This window comes from Neoarius graeffei, chromosome 15, assembly GCF_027579695.1.
Source record: "Neoarius graeffei isolate fNeoGra1 chromosome 15, fNeoGra1.pri, whole genome shotgun sequence".
Classification (NCBI taxonomy): domain Eukaryota; kingdom Metazoa; phylum Chordata; class Actinopteri; order Siluriformes; family Ariidae; genus Neoarius; species Neoarius graeffei.
This window is the reverse complement of record NC_083583.1, coordinates 18,573,690-18,591,080: the sequence shown is the minus strand read 5'-3', so window position 1 is coordinate 18,591,080 and position 17,391 is coordinate 18,573,690. Positions and strand designations below refer to the sequence as shown.

Below are 17,391 nucleotides of genomic sequence, written 5' to 3'. Positions count from 1 at the left end.
ATTCTTCAAGATCTCAACTTGCACATTATGGAAAAAAACGAAAATCACAAATTTCGGAAAAAAAATGCTTCTTTTGCGATTTTCTCGGATTTGTTTCGGCTGACATGCGTCCCTGGATTCCGTGAAGTGCCACAGTATACAGCGCTCAGCGTAAATGAGTCCACCCTCTTTGAAAAGTAACATTTTAAACAATATCTCAATGAACACAATTTCCAAAATGTTGACAAGACAAAGTTTAATATAACATCTGTTTAACTTGTAACCTGAAAGTTAATAATATAAACTTAGATTACACGTTTTTCAGTTTCACTCAAATTAGGGTGGTGCAAAAATGAGTACACCCCACAACAAAAACTACTACATCTAGTACATCTAGTATTTTGTATGGCCTCTAGAGCTGTAACAATACGCCTCTCATGATACGATACGTATCGTACTTTCTCAACATGATACAATTATTTATGATGCGATATTATGCAAAGTGACATGGCACGAAAAGTTGAATGTAAACTTAAATATTTTTATTTAAAATAAGTCTTAAACAGGGCGGCACGGTGGTGTAGTGGTTAGCGCTGTCGCCTCACAGCAAGAAGGTCCGGGTTCGAGCCCCGTGGCCGGCGAGGGCCTTTCTGTGCGGAGTTTGCATGTTCTCCCCGTGTCCGCGTGGGTTTCCTCCGGGTGCTCCGGTTTCCCCGACAGTCCAAAGACATGCAGGTTAGGTTAACTGGTGACTCTAAATTGAGCGTAGGTGTGAATGTGAGTGTGAATGGTTGTCTGTGTCTATGTGTCAGCCCTGTGATGACCTGGCGACTTGTCCAGGGTGTACCCCGCCTTTCACCTGTAGTCAGCTGGGATAGGCTCCAGTTTGCCTGCGACCCTGTAGAAGGATAAAGCGGCTAGAGATAATGAGATGAGAAGTCTTAAACAATAGTTAACAATAAAAACATCTCAAAATAAACTTCTGCCTGAAGTCTAATACTGCTTATTATGTTTAACCATAAAACAATCATACAATTACTGACTAGACAATGTGAGACATAAATGAGTTTCTGTTCTAACAGACAGCTGCATTTACTGAAATTCTGAGATAAACCTAACACGCCAATATGGTATCTGCTCAATAAAACTTAAATGGTGCAAAAAATAACATTTATAACTGGTCCAGAGAGGTCATCACCAACTTTGTCGCCTGGTGCGAACTGAACCACCTGCGCATCAACGCCAGCAAGACAAAGGAGGTGGTGATCGATTTCAGAAGGATGGTTTCCCAGATTGCACCAGTGAACATCCAGGGTTTGGAGATTGAGATCGTGGAGGAGTACAAATACCTGGGTGTTCACCTCAACAACAAACTGGACTGGACTAACAACACAGATGTCCTGTACAAGAAGGGCCAAAGTCGTCTCCACCTCTTGAGAAGACTGAGGTCTTTTGGTGTGTGCAGGACACTGCTTAGGACTTTTTATGACTCTGCAGTAGCATCAGTGATTTTCTACGCTGTGGTCTGCTGGGGCTGTGGAAGTTCAGAGAGGGACAGGAAGAAACTTAATAAACTGGTCAGAAGGGCTGGCTCAGTCTTGGACTGTCCTCTGGACTCCATTGAGGTGGTGGGTGAGAGGAGGATGTTAGCCAAGCTGACCTCAATCATGGATAACCCCTCTCACCCCCTACATGAGGCTGTGGGGGCTTTAAGCAGCTTGTTTAGTAGTAGACTGCTACACCCACGGTGTAAGAAGGAGAGTTACCGCAGGTCATTCATACTGGCTGCTGTCAGACTGTATAACACCCACAACTTGTAACGTAGCACCAATAACCTGTTTGTCGTTATATTTGCACTACTTCACCACTACTACCTCTGCCATCTCTCATTGATGCAATTATTATGTGCAATAATATAGGCCCTAAACTATTTTTATGCATACTTATATACATATATATATAATTTATGTGTGTATATATACAGAGTCTACCTGTAATGTGCAATTTTTCCGAGCCTCTCATTAAAGCCTAGGTCACAACTGGATGTAGGATTTTTTTGGCCGTGCATTTTTTTTTTTTTTTTGTTCGTGGAGAAAGACGCACGTTGGCCGTAAGTTTGTCTTGCAACCTGAAAAAAACGTAAGCGCCCGTAGAGTTTGTTTGACATGACAAAGAACCTCTGCGGCCAGTCTACGGCTCGAAAATCAGCACGTCACACACGCGCCCTCTGTGCATTTCTTGCGTTTTTTGCACGTAGACTGGCCGTAGGAGCACGTACGGCCGGTTGTGACCGAGGCTTAAAGGAACAGTCCACCATACTTCCATAATGAAATATGCTCTTATCTGAATTGAGACGAGCTGCTCCATACCTCTCCGAGCTTTGCGCGACCTCCCAGTCAGTCAGACGCGCTGTCACTCCTGTTAGCAATGTAGCTAGGCTCAGTATGGCCAATGGTATTTTTTGGGGCTGTAGTTAGATGCGACCAAACTCTTCCACGTTTTTCCTGTTTACATAGGTTTATATGACCAGTGACATGAAACAAGTTCAGTTACACAAATTGAAACGTAGCGATTTTCTATGCTATGGAAAGTCTGCACTATAATGACAGGCGTACTAACACCTTCTGCGCGCTTCGGCAGCGCATTGATATCTGAGCTCCATATCAATGCGCTGCCTTGGCAGTCTTGGCATTGCTCACCAGAACTGAGTCACTGTCCTTTATCTCAAGGTGGGACATCAGCTGTTCCTTCAGTGGATGAATAAGTGAGACAGTCGGGTGTTTTGTATCACACGTTATATTTGTCACGGTTTTAAATGGCTTCAGCACTTCAACTATTTCTTCTGCATTTCTAACATCACTGGACAAAGTGACGATGTCCTTGGCGTTCTTTTTTACTTGCTGTGATGAAAGTGTAGAGAGTAGGGTGGTCCCAATTTTTTTTTTTTAGGATTTTGTTACGACCACCTTACCTTTTTTTTTTTTTTTTAAACATTGCCTAAAAGAAGTTATTGTGCAAAATTTGGTTAAGATTGAACAATGTTTAGAGGTGCCACAAAGCCATTAAAGGAATACGCCACCCCCAAGTGAAATTGAGTCAGTCCTTGCAGTCCCTAGAGTTGGATGAGTGAGCCAAAGCGTTTTGTAGCCGACCCAGCCATTGTCCTGATCTGGAACACTATATATATATATATATATATATATATATATATATATATATATATATATATATATATATATATATGTATGTATGTATGTCCAACATCTGAAGAATGTCAATAAGAACAAAACAATTGAACTTTTTGTGTGTTTTATTAAGACACAAGTTAAATTGTAAGCAAAAAAATATATTTTTTTGTAAGCAAAAAATGGACTTTAGAAAAATATACAATTGTGCAAAATAAGTTGTCTTACAAAACAGTGGTCTGCGCCGGACAGTTTGTAGCCATACAGTCTGTTAGAGCAAGCCTAACAGCTTGAGCACGGAACTTGTGAACACAGAACTGCCAGTGTTGCCAGATTGGGCAGTTTTAAGTGCATTTTGGCGGATTTGAACATGTTTTGGGCTGGAAAACGTCAGCAGTATCTGGCAACACTGCGATAACTTTGTTTATACTCTTGAATAGCTCTTCATGACGACAACCAGAAGTGTACCAACACGATGGGGCATGTAGCGCCACCTGTGGCTCGGGTGCACAATGTACCTCACACAATAGCTCGATTTCCTTGTGTGCATGTAGGATTGGATTTCTCTGGCACCCCTGCTGGGACCCTTAGCTCAATTACCGACAGTAGCTCGATTTGGATGTGCATGTAAACGCACTGTGTGTTGCTAGCCATCTGAAAAACATGGAAAGAAAAACATTCACAACTTCATCAGCATATTATGATCAGTGCTCGTTGTTTAAGAACCCCTTAGTGCATGAAAGTTAACCTTCTATCAGTCTATAAACTCGTCCTGCCTCTTCTTTTTCATAGAAGTGACATATTCCCTCTAGAACTGTGACTTTTTGGGGGTTTGAGATCTTCTCTGCAACAGTCTACGCACCAGCTAATGTTAATGGCTTAACCCGATTTGCAACCTCGTGTGGCACCTCTAAATATTAACCAATTTTTCTGAAATTTTGCTTGTTGCCGCCTTTTAGCCTATGTAAAAAAAAAAATGGTAGGGTGGTCGGAATGTTTTGGTAAAAAAAAAAAAATAATTTCCCATACATTTCGGGACCACCCTAGTAGAGAGGATAGCTGGCTGTTGTTCTGTGTAACGGGAAACCATGTCATAGGAAGAATTCCATCTGGTTTGGACATCACTGAGCAGTTTCTCCTCTTTCAACTCGAGTTTCTTTTGATTAGACTTCATGATACATGTTGCTGTAGTGCTTTTGTGAAAAAATGCGACAACTCTTCTTATTCTTCCCAGAAGTCGGTCCAACAGGGACACCTTCAGCCCTCTTTGAACACAAAGATTTACGGTATGGGCAAAGCATCCAATATGTGGTGATAAGTTAGCCGCTTTCACAATGTTACTGGCATTATCTGTGGTAACAGAAGGTCCATAGTCTCCTTGTCTCAGCTTCTACTCATCAATGCATTCCAACAGCGCACTGGCCAAGTGCTTGGATGTGTGACTTTCGTTCAATGGCCTTGTTTGACGTGTTATATTGTTATATAGACCAGTCATTAGCAACAAAGTGTGCTGTTATTGTCACATAACTTTCAACTGCCCTTGAAGTCCATGAATCGGTGGTATAGCCCAGGAGTAATAGGGTTCTACCCGGAACAAATTAGTAACAAGCTGAAAATTTCAGAATATGTTCAGAATACCTTTAGGAATAACATACTAAAAGTCCCCGGAAATCCCCCTTGTGCTCTCTGAGAAATTCAAGATGGTGTCCAAAATGGCCGCCAAATGGAGATCTGCCCATATCTCAGGCCCAAAACAAAATATTAATGCAATTAAAAGGTCAGAATATATGTTTTGTAGGGTAGGAGAGTAAATTCCAACATGTGTGTATTAATTACATTGTGTATTAACATTATATAATAACAATGTACACATTATTATAACAGTATATTTGTGTATAGTGTGGATCCATTGGTTACTCGTTCACTCCGTATCATCCTATTCTGTTCACAAAACAACAAACACAATTACTAGGGGTTGGAGCACTTATTTTCATTAATATTAAAGTAAATTGGTGGTGTAAAATGAAAAATGGCATGTTAAAAGGTCATGCTGAGTTCAGTCATTTTTAAAAGGTCATGCTGAGTTTAGTCATTTTTTGTCTGAACACACTGGCATTGCTAGTAGTAAAGACTGGCGCTAGAAACTCAAAGATTAATTTTTTTCCACCCTTAAACAAGCTTGAATAAATTCCCTACTTCATTGATGGTACAACAAAGGTCCAAGCATTACAACTGAGGCACTGAGAAGTGTTTAAGTCTACGCATTGTTTATAAGCAAGAGCTTTTATTGAGGTAGACCTTTTTGTCATGAAAGTCGCCGGAATGTTGAAGAAGTGTACTGAAACAGCTTGCCATTGTAGTTTTAGAAGATAGAGTTCTCAAATTTAATTTCCCTTTAATATTTTATCAAAGCTTAAAGATGCACTAAATATTAAGGAAATTGATGTCTAATTGTTGTCTTACATTATGTTCATGTATGTAGGTAGCCTACTAAGTTAATCTGTCAATCATGTCAACCATCAAATTCCATGTAATTTCCACATTAATGACCTTGTAATCTTGGTTAATTTTAATTTTAACAGTGTGACAATGGTGAATTTGCATTGCTTGTATGAGAGAACATATAATTTAACATTTTAATTGCATTTATATTATGTTTTATCCCTGAGATATTGAAAACTCTCCAATCGGTGGCCATTTTGGACGCCATCTTGAATTTCTCAGAGAGCACAAGGTGGATTCCCGGGGACTTTTAGTATGTTATTCCTAAGGGTATTCTGAACATATTCTGAAAAATTCAGCTTGTTACTAATTTGTTCCGGGTTGGACTCAATTTTGAGCTAATGCTCTTGGGCTATAAGAGCTACTGATGTTGCTTCTTTCAAATCTTGTTCGACACGTGCACGCACTTTCTTGTATGGTATAAACTTGGAACTACAGTTTCAGAAAAGTATGGCCTGCTAGGTATCTTGTATCTTGGCTCTGCCACATGTAGCAAATACTGGAAACCTGTGTTTTCTACCACAGAGTATGGTCTAAGATCACATGCAATAGAAAAGCCAATGGCTCTAGTCAGAGCTGTTGGCTTCTGGCTTGTTGGTCCCAGACTTGATGAATGAGAAAACAGATCCTCAATTTTTTTTTTTTTTTTTGACTCTGCTTACCAATACTTGCGCTGCCTGAAGACCCTGTACTTTCCTGAAATGCAGAGTCGCTAACGGACGCAACTTTCTTTTCGTCTGTTATATTGTGTTTCCGCTTTAAATGTGTCGCCATATTCGACGTATTTCCAGCTTTATAGCTAACAGCTGAGTGACACAGTTTGCAAATCGTTTGCTGTTTAGTGCCTGCATCTTCTCGAAAGCCAAAATACTTCCAAACTTGCAATCTGAATTTTGCTGGGGTCTCTTTAATCTTTATCGCTGATTTCAGATTCATTACTATCGGCAGTATCCGCCCTTTTGTAAAAAGCGCCGACTGATTTTCTGTAACAGTTGATCTGATTGGATTACGGTAAACGATTTAGCCAATAAAAAGAAAGGATAGTAAACTGGCAGGAATATGTCTAAACTTCGAACCGAGCCGAAAAATGTCACTGTCGTATCGTGCTCCGAACCGCAGGTTTAAACAGTACCGTTACAGGTCTAATGGCCTCCATGATTTTTAATGACAGCACCAAGTCTTCTAGTCATGGAATGAACAAGTTGGCAAAGTTTTGCAACATCAATCTTTTTCCATTCTTCAACAATGACCTCTTTTAGTGACTGGATGCTGGATGGAGAGTGATGCTCAACTTGTCTCTTCAGAAGTCATCTCATCTCATTATCTCTAGCCGCTTTATCCTGTTCTACAGGGTCGCAGGCAAGCTGGAGCCTATCCCAGCTGACTACGGGCGAAAGGCGGGGTACACCCTGGACAAGTCGCCAGGTCATCACAGGGCTGACACATAGACACAGACAACCATTCACACTCACATTCACACCTACGGTCAATTTAGAGTCACCAGTTAACCTAACCTGCATGTCTTTGGATTGTGGGGGAAACCGGAGCACCCGGAGGAAACCCACGCGGACACGGGGAGAACATGCAAACTCCGCACAGAAAGGCCCTCGCCGGCCACGGGGCTCGAACCCGGACCTTCTTGCTGTGAGGCGACAGCGCTAACCACTACACCACCATGCCGCCCCTCTTCAGAATTCCTCAAAGAAAATAATTTCTTTCCACCACAAAGGTGAAGGCTACAAGAAGATCAGCAAAGCTTTACTTATCCATCAGAATACTGTAGCAAAAGTGGTACAAAAATTTAAGAAAGATGGAACTGCAACCATCTCACAGAGACGTCCAGGTCGTCCACGGAAGTTAACACCTCGACAGGAGCGTCTTCTGATGAGAAGGTTTTTTTTTTTTTTAATTTTTTTTGGGCTTTTTTTCACCTTTATTGGATAGGACCGTGTAGAGACAGGAAATGAGCGGGAGAGAGAGACGGGGAGGGATCGGGAAATGACCTGGGGTCAGAATCGAACCCGGGTCCTCAGATTTATGGTATGGCGCCTTAGTCGACTGAGCCACGGCATTAAAAATCATGGAGGCCATACAAAGTACTAGATGTAGTAGTTTTTGTTGTGGGGTGTACTCATTTACGCTGAGCACTGGAGGTACAAAAATAACACTCATGAAACATTATGTTAACAATGACTATTTTTATACTATGTTCAGTGTCCTCCACTTTTCAAAAATAAAAGGTGGTGGCGGGGGTTTGGGGGCCGCCTAGAAGCTGACGGACTTTGGGCTTTTTTGACCGTGAAACTGGCCAATAAATGGATAGGAAATGCTAAATCATTGTTAAAATCATTTTGCAAAAAATGAACATATTCTTACTGGACATATCATCTTCATTGTCAATGTGAGACTCATTTGACATTTCGGTTGAGACTGATGTGCCTGTTGCGCATCCCTGAATTAATTTTAAATTTTTTTTTTTGTGTGTGTGAAAAATAAATTAACTTCCATGCATAAACAAAATACCCAATTACAATAAATGCATACTTTTTTTTTTTAACAAGACACATAATTAATGTTAATTGGGTGAAACCACTCCAATCCACGCACGAGCTGGTGCGCATGCCTGAGACTGGCACTACAAAGCCACCCTGACCTCTGTAGTTTGGGTCCTTTGACCCAGGAACCCAGAAGTCTTGCAGTAAACAAATACTGAAGCAATGGGAAAATGCAGCTCTCGCATACACAATCACAGATACATAAAATAAAAGACCTGAACGTGTGTGTGTGTGTGTGTGCTGTTATACACTACCGTTCAAAAGTTTGGGGTCACCCAGATAATTTTGTGTTTTCTATGAAAAGTCACACTTTTATTTCCCACCATAAGTTGTAAAATGAATAGAAAATATAGTCAAGACATTTTTCTGGCCATTTTGAGCATTTAATCGACCCCACAAATGTGATGCTCCAGAAACTCAGGTGGGGTTTATTACATTAGACCGTATCAGCGGATCATCAGATTAACGTTTTTAAAACGATTTGCGTGCACACAGCAGTACCAATACACGGATACGCTCGGCTCCGCAGGCATCCTGCGCTCCAAATCACTCCGCCCTGAACAGCGAGTGCCCTCTGGAGGGTGCGCACTCCAGCCCTGCGCAGCTCACACAGCGCGCGAGTATAGCGCACGAGCAGTGATTTCGGGACTGAGCCGCTGTGTGTGTGATCCTAATGCATATCACTTACCACTTGCAAGTGGAAGGATGGCAAGCCTAAAGACAATCATAACTACACAATGGGCAGTATTTGCATCAGTATTTGCAGTATTTTCATACTTTTATACTCTTTAATGAAAGGTGATACAAGGCGGAAGTCCGTGCCGTTTTTCAGCAGTCGCGTCACATGACCAACGCCAGCGAATCAGGAAGGTGGATGTCACAGTGACGTTCTCCAATGACGACGCCAGCTAGAGCTCAGCACAGCGTATCCGCGTATTCTCAATGTTTACACAGCACCGGAGCTGACACGATCTGGATTGAATACGTGGACCCTGGCGGATTCCCATTTCCAGGCGTTTTAATGTAAACGGACAGTGCATCCGCGAAGAAAACGAGACAGATACGGTCTAATGTAAACTTGGCCTCAATCTGCTCAGAGGAAGGTCAGTTTTATAGCTTCTCTAAAGAGCTAAACTGTTTTCAGCTGTGCTAACATGATTGTACAAGGGTTTTCTAATCATCCATTAGCCTTCTGAGGCAATGAGCAAATACATTGTACCATTAGAACACTGGAGTGAGAGTTGCTGGAAATGGGCCTCTATACACCTATGGAGATATTGCACCAAAAACCAGACATTTGCAGCTAGAATAGTCATTTACTAGCCTGGGAAATCCCACGCTGCTTTGCACAATCATTCCGATCTGAAAAGACAGCATGGAAACTATGGTCTAAAGGCTCGCCTGAGTTAGGGAGCCAATCAGAGAGTGGGGAGGGGTGGAAAGACGGTGACGCATACTACTCGACAAACGGAAGCTTGTAGTTTTATTTGGGACTGTTTACGGATCACATTTAACATGGCGGCGAGCGATACAAACCAAACTTTCGATCAAGCTTTAGACACTGTTCTGAATAGTTTAGAGTGAAAGTTGGTTTTAAAAAAAGAACAGCGTTTGGCGTTACAGTCTTTCTTCGTCGCTCTAACTATGTCACCGGGTACAACTGCCATGATTGGCCATGGGCTACGTATACGCCAAATGATAGACATTCGCAACGTCCAATAAACGGCCGTTGACAATCGTAAACCACACCTCCCCTACGAGAAATTCAATAGGCGGATTCCAGACCATATTTCACTTGTGATATGGTCTGGTGTTAACCAGACTAGTCATTTACCACATTAGCAATGTATAGAGTGCATTTCTGATTAGTTTAAAGTGATCTTCATTGAAAAGAACAGTGCTTTTCTTTCAAAAATAAGGACATTTCAAAGTGACCCCAAACTTTTGAACAGTAGTGTATGATTACTGTAACTGTGTATGGTCAGAAAAGACGATAGATAAGCGTAACCGTTGCACAATAACGCTACAAACACCCGCAAAGTTATTTAGCTGCTGGCTAGCTGCAGCTTGTAGCTTCCAGCGTTACTATGTGTCAGTATAGTCTAATGTGGCGCGGTGTAGTGTAACGCAGGGATCGACCTCAATCTGCAGAGCTCTCTGTCACAATCTGTACGCAGCCAGCTGGATGGCTTTCTATTGCAATCGCGTGGCCACTTCAGGTCGCCCCGTATGCATTCATTTAATGGTCTTCTGCATGTTAAATAGTTAGAAAATTATAACAGAGTGAATATTTTACGATTTATTTGGTGTATACTGATGAAGTTATGGGGGGGGGTTGGCCAAGGGAAGGGTGGCAGGCCAGAATTATAACGTGGTGGTACGCCACTTTAAAAGTGCCCGTGGAGAACACTGTATGTGTATAATAAGTCTATAAGGAATTTAGTAATTAACAACACAACTATTCTTTACATAGAGTTAAAATTTTGAGTACGAGATTCCAAATAGCTTTGTAACAAAGTGACTTTTAAAATGACTCAATACTCGACATGGTAATATCATTTGGCATTCAAACTAAAATCCGCTGGACTAGAACTTAGAAAATAGAAGAAAACACCACGAAAGAGAAACCAATCGAAGCCGAAAGAGTGAAAGTGATGATCATGCCGTTACCATGTGAATAGTCTTTCTTTTTCTTCGAGCGCTCCGACTCTGGTGTGACTGAGTAAGGTGGCAAGTTTTATGTGTCATCTAATTTAGGTAATTAAAAAAGTATATAATAATATTTGGCACATAGGAAAGTATAAACTTTCTGTCGATATGTTTATCATGCGTGTATGATAAAAGCTTGCGAAAATATTTTTCTAAATCCATGACCTTCTCATTCTAAACCTGCCAAGCTTCGACGGAGAAGCTCTCGACCCCAGAGGGTTAAAATATGATGGAAAAAACACTTTGTCAGGGTCCAAAGCCTGTAGTAGTCTATTTTCTTTTAACGTTCGTGAGATACCTGCCCAGATGGTAACAGCGTTGCGTGTTGTCATGCCAGAATGCACCACTCCTCGCTGATGAGAGGCGACTCATCATTCATCGAGAGTGTCTGCGATCGGCCAATCACAGGCCGTGTTACGACATGATGTATTCACCCAGTGTAACATTTGGAAGAAAATTAGAAGTAGATTAAACCCATATCGTTACCATTTTTGATGGGCCATCTGGTTTAATACTTTTGAAATACAGACAGACAAATGCGAAAATTACCGGTCAGTGTCCGCCGGACCGGCCGTACTTCGCACACTGATATATCGTGCGACGATAAGTTGAATCGATGAAATAAAAAATAAATCATGATTATTATCAGGCTGAATAATCTCTTTGCTTTTCCTAGCATTGTTTAGGTAGCAGAGGGTGGAATAATAACTTACAATAGTGGGAATCCACGTGACTTCACTTTAGGTGGAAGTAACACATCTCTAATGCCAAAAACACAGAAAAGGACAGATCTGAAATGGGAAAGAGCTGTTGTGTGATTGACTGTACAGAATAGATTTAAAGGACCCATGGCATGGTGGTTTGTTGATGCTTTAAACGGGCTCGTGGAGGTTTCCGGATGATATATCCGCAGCCTTTCTCGAAATGAACCCTCGGCACGTAGATACCGTAAAATACCAAATAATAGCCGAGTTCCAATTAACCGCCGAGTTCCCTTTAACGGCCGGGTGTACGCGTGTGTTGTGACAAATAAAGGCCGGTTCCGAATACTCGCCGGGGTCTAAAAAAAAAAAAAGCGTCCGAACGTTGTATCTAGAATCTTGAGGCCCAGCACTTTTCTGGTTTTCTGGTGTTTAAACGATTTTGCATTGCATAGTTTTCTACCGAAACAATATGAATGAATGAATGAATGAATGAATGAATGAATGAATGAAATTATTTCTATAATGCTGTTTACAACATTTTGTTACGTGATAATAAACATGCCATTTCAATGTTATAATCTTGGTCTACCGTAATATTTCTTGAGGAATGCAACTCCGTAACTTTTGACAGATGTCTTAGCCACCCCTTTGGGTATACCCAACGAAAGCCAGCGTGTGTGGTGACATTGAGGACTGCGGGTTTCCAAGGTTGGACTGCTGCTTCTGTTAAACGACCTAAATTGCCGAATGCATGCGTCAAAGCACACACTGAGTTTTATTAAAGACCTTATACCATTTCACTTGCCCTTACCCATTCGGATCTGGAAGACGCTTTACAAAAAAGGTGAGAGCGTTCTAACATGCATTTCAGTCTGCTCGCGGCCAATCTAATCCAAGGGGCCTTTTCAACAAGTAATCTGTCGTGCAAGTTGGGCAGAAGCACGCGTCAGGCAGGCAACATGTAGGCCTACAAGTCAGTAACCCAGGGGTGTCAAACCTGATGCATAAAGGGCCTTGTGGCTGCAGGTTTTCATTCCAGCCATGCAGCAGCACACCTGACTTGGCTCATTCAATCAACTGAACTGTCTTCACACAGTCAAATACTTGCAGCCACACCCACCCTTGATTAAAGGGTGGGTGTGTCAGTTGATTGAATAAGCCAAATCAGGGTGCTGCTGCATGGCTGGAATGAAAACCTGCAGCCACACGGCCCTTTATGGATCAGGTTTGACACCCCTCCAGTAACCTATTCAACTAACTTTCATCCGAACTTTAAGTTTTTTACGGGGTCGAGCCACCGTACCAACTCACTTGGGGAATAGGCTCATATCGGCCAAATAGGGAGACGTCTTGGAGAGAAATGTGATGCAAGATGACAGTATGTAGCCACTGCAGGTCACTTATTTTTCAGCATAAGAAAAAACCCTTTGGTTTGACACTTCGCACCCTAATTATGTTGCTTCAACGTCGCGCCCTCCATGCAATTTCAGATTGACAGACATCGCGAAGCGCAAAGGGTGGAGGCTGCATGGGTGAGGGTGATAGCAAGTGACCATAACTTTGCAGAGTAATTAAATCACAGTGCTGCGCACAGACAATGGTGTGGTTTCTTGATTATTTTGTAAAGCATGCGCTTAACTAGTCATTAACAGGAAAAGGTGTGTGATTTATCCTTTATCCACCCCGACTGTGCCATGCGAAGATGCATTCTGCGTCTTCAAAATTCCCCGAAGTCGGCACCGTGCTATCTGTAATCTAACTCTAAACAAACTGTAAGTTATACTGGTTAAAAGTAGGCTTATCTGAGAATGATTTTTTTCCCCGTTTTGAGGTAGATTTTGGGGAAGGTATTTGTGAAGAAGGAATTAATCGCCTGTTCCAAATAGCCGCCTAGTCTCTAATACGCGCCGGGTCTCTTACGTGATTGAGACAAATAATCGCCCGGGCTATTATTTGGTATTTTACGGTATAGCCTCCTGGGAGAAAGACCCATTTCAGTCCTTTTCCCAGTGTGTCGTTTTGCTAATGAGAAGCATGGAGGCGGGGAAGGGTAGAGGGTGGGGGCGGGCAATGGGGGGAGGGGCTTGACCAAGCTGCAGGCATGAGTGAGAGTGTTCGGAGTGGTAGTTTACGAACGTATGATACCCTAGGCTTGAACACGCAAAAACCTGCCCTGTACTGTCCCAAGTTGTGGAAACATTCATCAGGAAAATGCTTCCGACAAACATACACCGTCTTAGGTAGACTCGACGGCGTATTATTGGAGTAAATAAAATTAAGCCACTGCGTCTTCAGGGGCTCTCCCGTCGGCAGTAAAAACAGACTCCTTTCTGTGTTGTCACATCCATGTACAGCGCAATTTCCATGTTTCGCTCGCTTAGGTGGTGCCATGTCGTTGTGTCCTCTATGGTCTCCTCACTACAAAATTGAAGTGACGTATCTATGGTGGCAACTTTTGAGCTGGGCGGGCAATCCATACAGTGGGTGGGAATCCAGAAGGGGCGTGGGGATCATCTCCCTTGCTGACGTAGTAAAGGGAAGAGCCTATCAACGTGCCATTTTGATGCGCCATTCTCAAATGTTGACAAAGGGTGGGCATAGTTTGGTTTACACATTATGACATTTCTAGCCACTGGGGTGACTTAAGAAGGTCAGAGGAACTCATTATAACGTTAAAAAACCTCAAAGTGAAAATTTCATGCCATGGGACCTTTAACAAAAAAAATATCAAAGCTCTCTTTTTACAGACTGCTGAAAGATAAAGAAAAGAGAGAATGGAAGCGTTCATAAAGGTTTATTAAGAAAAGGCTGTTTTGTTCTTAAGTTTTTCATTTTTAATTCAAGGAAAATCTTAGTTAATAGGCAATTATATTTTACTCCAACCTGTGTGTGTAAATGATTACTGTTGGTTATTAAGAAAATGAAAGGAATATTTTCTGAAAGGAATATTAAAATTGATAAAGAATAGATGAATAAATGTTGCTTTTTTTTTTTTTTAAATAAAATTTTCTTCATTTAATATTTTTAAAAAATATTCTTGGGGAAAATCTAATCATGAACCCAGTATCGTGAATTGAATTTAATCGTGAATTGGGTGAATCGTTACATGCCTTTTTTATTTGTAAGCAAGATTTGGTAACGAGGTTGTTTAAGTCATTAATAAAACCAAGGAGGGCTTTGAGCTTTCAGGTTTCTGAGTAACATAAGCGGAATTTTTTTTTTTTGTCCTATTAACTTCACAACAGAGAGGAAAAAAAAAAAACATTTCTACAACACTGAACAGGACAACAAATGATTTAAAACTGACTTGTTGCTCTTTTAAGAAATGAAAGTTGATGTTATTGGGTCGTTAATTAACTTTTAGCTTGTAAAGTTGACTCTGCTTTGCTTCAGACCACCGTTATGGATTATTTTTCTGTAAGTGCAAGTCCCCAAGATGTTAAAGCCAAACAAAACACACAAAATAATCTCCTTTATACTGATAGACAATATCCATACAAGACGTGTTCGATTATTTGTACTTGTATACGATATACAGATTGTTTCTCTTTTAAAATAAAACTTCCCTGAGTGCTGCCATTGTAGTTTCTTCAAGGTTCGAATATCGCGCTCCGAGTGCAAGTTAAGCCTCGGTCACAACCGGCCGTACGTGCTCCTACGGCCGGTCTACGTGCAAAAAATGCAAGAAATGCACGGGGGGCGCGTGTGAAACATACAGAGGGCGCGCGTGTGACGTGCTGATTTTCAAGCCGTAGACTGGCCGCAGACCGGCTGCAGAGGTTCTTTGTCATGTCAAACAAACTCTGCGGGTGCTTGCGTTTTTTTTCAGGTTGCAAGACAAACTTACGGCCAACGTGCGTCTTTCTCCACGAACAAAAACGCAGCGATTTGGGAAACGCCAAAAATTGCACGGCCAAAAAATTGTACATCCGGTTGTGACCTAGGCTTTAGTTACATTAGAGCAGCGTTTCCCAAAGTGTGGTGCGCGCACCCCCGGGGGTGCGCGAGCTGCCACTAGGGGGTGCGCAAGATAAAAAATGCAATGGCGATTTTTAATTCTTCTCCGCCGTAACGGTTCTGCAGTAGTTTGTGGCTTCATTCATTCATTCATTCGCAATGCTCAACTGGTTGAAATCGGCAAAACTAAATGCGCCACCACAAATCAGGGATGAAGGAGGAGAAACCCCAACAGATAGGGAGGAATCCACCCACCGTCTGTCTGTCTGTCTGTCTGTCTGTCTGTCTCTCTCTCGCTGCAGACTTAGCCGCCAGCGCTGCACTTCACAATCAGATGGATCCTCTTCATCTGTTCCTGATATGCTCCTTAATTGTTGTATCTCTTTAAAATGCATATGTTCATGATTATCATTGCTATTTTTACTGTTATTATATGTTAACTTTTTTGCAAATTAAATTCATTCTCAATTCATTTTCATAACCTTGTAATGACAGGGTTGTGTTGCTAGTGTTTTAAACACGGATGAAAATCATATATTTTCCCCATATCTGGCTGGTAGACTACACGCCTCGATGTGATCTCCCTTTGTAATGAATTTGCGCATTTACCGTGTTGCAACGTTTTAAAACTGTTACATTTCAATCAAATTCTATCTAATTCAAATACGAGAGCGCATAATATGTTAATGTGATTCGATGTTCTCATTCGAGCACGACGTGCTACCTGTAAGGTTTTTTTTTTTCACTTTTGTGGTTTCCTGCAGGTGTGGCAAACGATGTTTATCATTTTAGCACGATTAAAGATGCTGCCTTTATAAGAAAGCGTGTGTTTTTTGAAACTGGGGAACTGGGGGTGCGTCAACCTGGTTGGAGTATAGAAGGGGGTGCGCGGCCAAAAAAGTTTGGGAACCGCTGCATTAGAGAATCTGAGATTGTGACATCAGTTACACACTACGTGTCTTACCGAGGCGAAGATCTAGTGGACACATCACTTCTAAATTGTTGTGAACAAACAACCCTGAAGATACCCAAGTGTCAAGTGTTTGGATGTAAAAATAAGGCCGAACGTCGCAAAGGGAAATAATTTTTGCCATCCCCAATCCTATAAAGGATATTACTTTGAAGGAGCAAGCGGCGAAATTACTGCATGTCATATCACTTCCGGTTTTGCAGGAATCACTTTCATTGTTTGTTTCTTCCTCTCTGGGCTCATATTCTGGTTCAGACATATATGGTTGAATTGTTTCTTGTTCAGGACATTTTCCATGTTTGTACAGCAAAACTACAAAAAAAATACATAAATGACGGAACATTTCTGAGTCGATGGCTGTGTGTTACTAAGGGAAACGGTGTACTAGTGTGCAAGCAACATCACAAGCAGATATCCAGTTTCAGTGTAAATGGCCATGCCCAAAATAAACTTTATTTATTTATTTATTTATTTATTTTTAGCAATATCTCAACTTTTAGAATGGAGAAATTGTTTTTATAAAGTTTTATTTTTCATTAAAATTTGCTAGAGGCACATCAGGGCATTGCTATGGTCGGCAAACAGAGGTGTTTTTTATTTATTTTGGGCATGGCCATTTTATTTATTTTTTTGGGGTGGTGTGGGTGTTTGTTTGACCTGAAATCATTAAGCTCATAGATCATTAGCAAGTGTAAAATGAACTGGAAGGCAATAAAGGAAAACTAAAACCATGGTAATGTCCTCAATCATCTGTGGATCTAAAAGGAAGTTGATTATGTTGAATGATATTTTTTTTTTTCTGCACTTAATTGGTGGGATGGTGGGTGGGA

At 41.4% G+C, this 17,391-nt stretch overlaps 1 protein-coding gene across 2 annotated transcripts in view; it reads left to right on the top strand.

The window, feature by feature from the left end:
* tmem41b (transmembrane protein 41B) overlaps positions 1–17,391 on the top strand; it is a 46,686-nt gene that overhangs the window by 11,656 nt on the left and 17,639 nt on the right. The gene's annotated exons all lie outside the window — the stretch shown is intronic.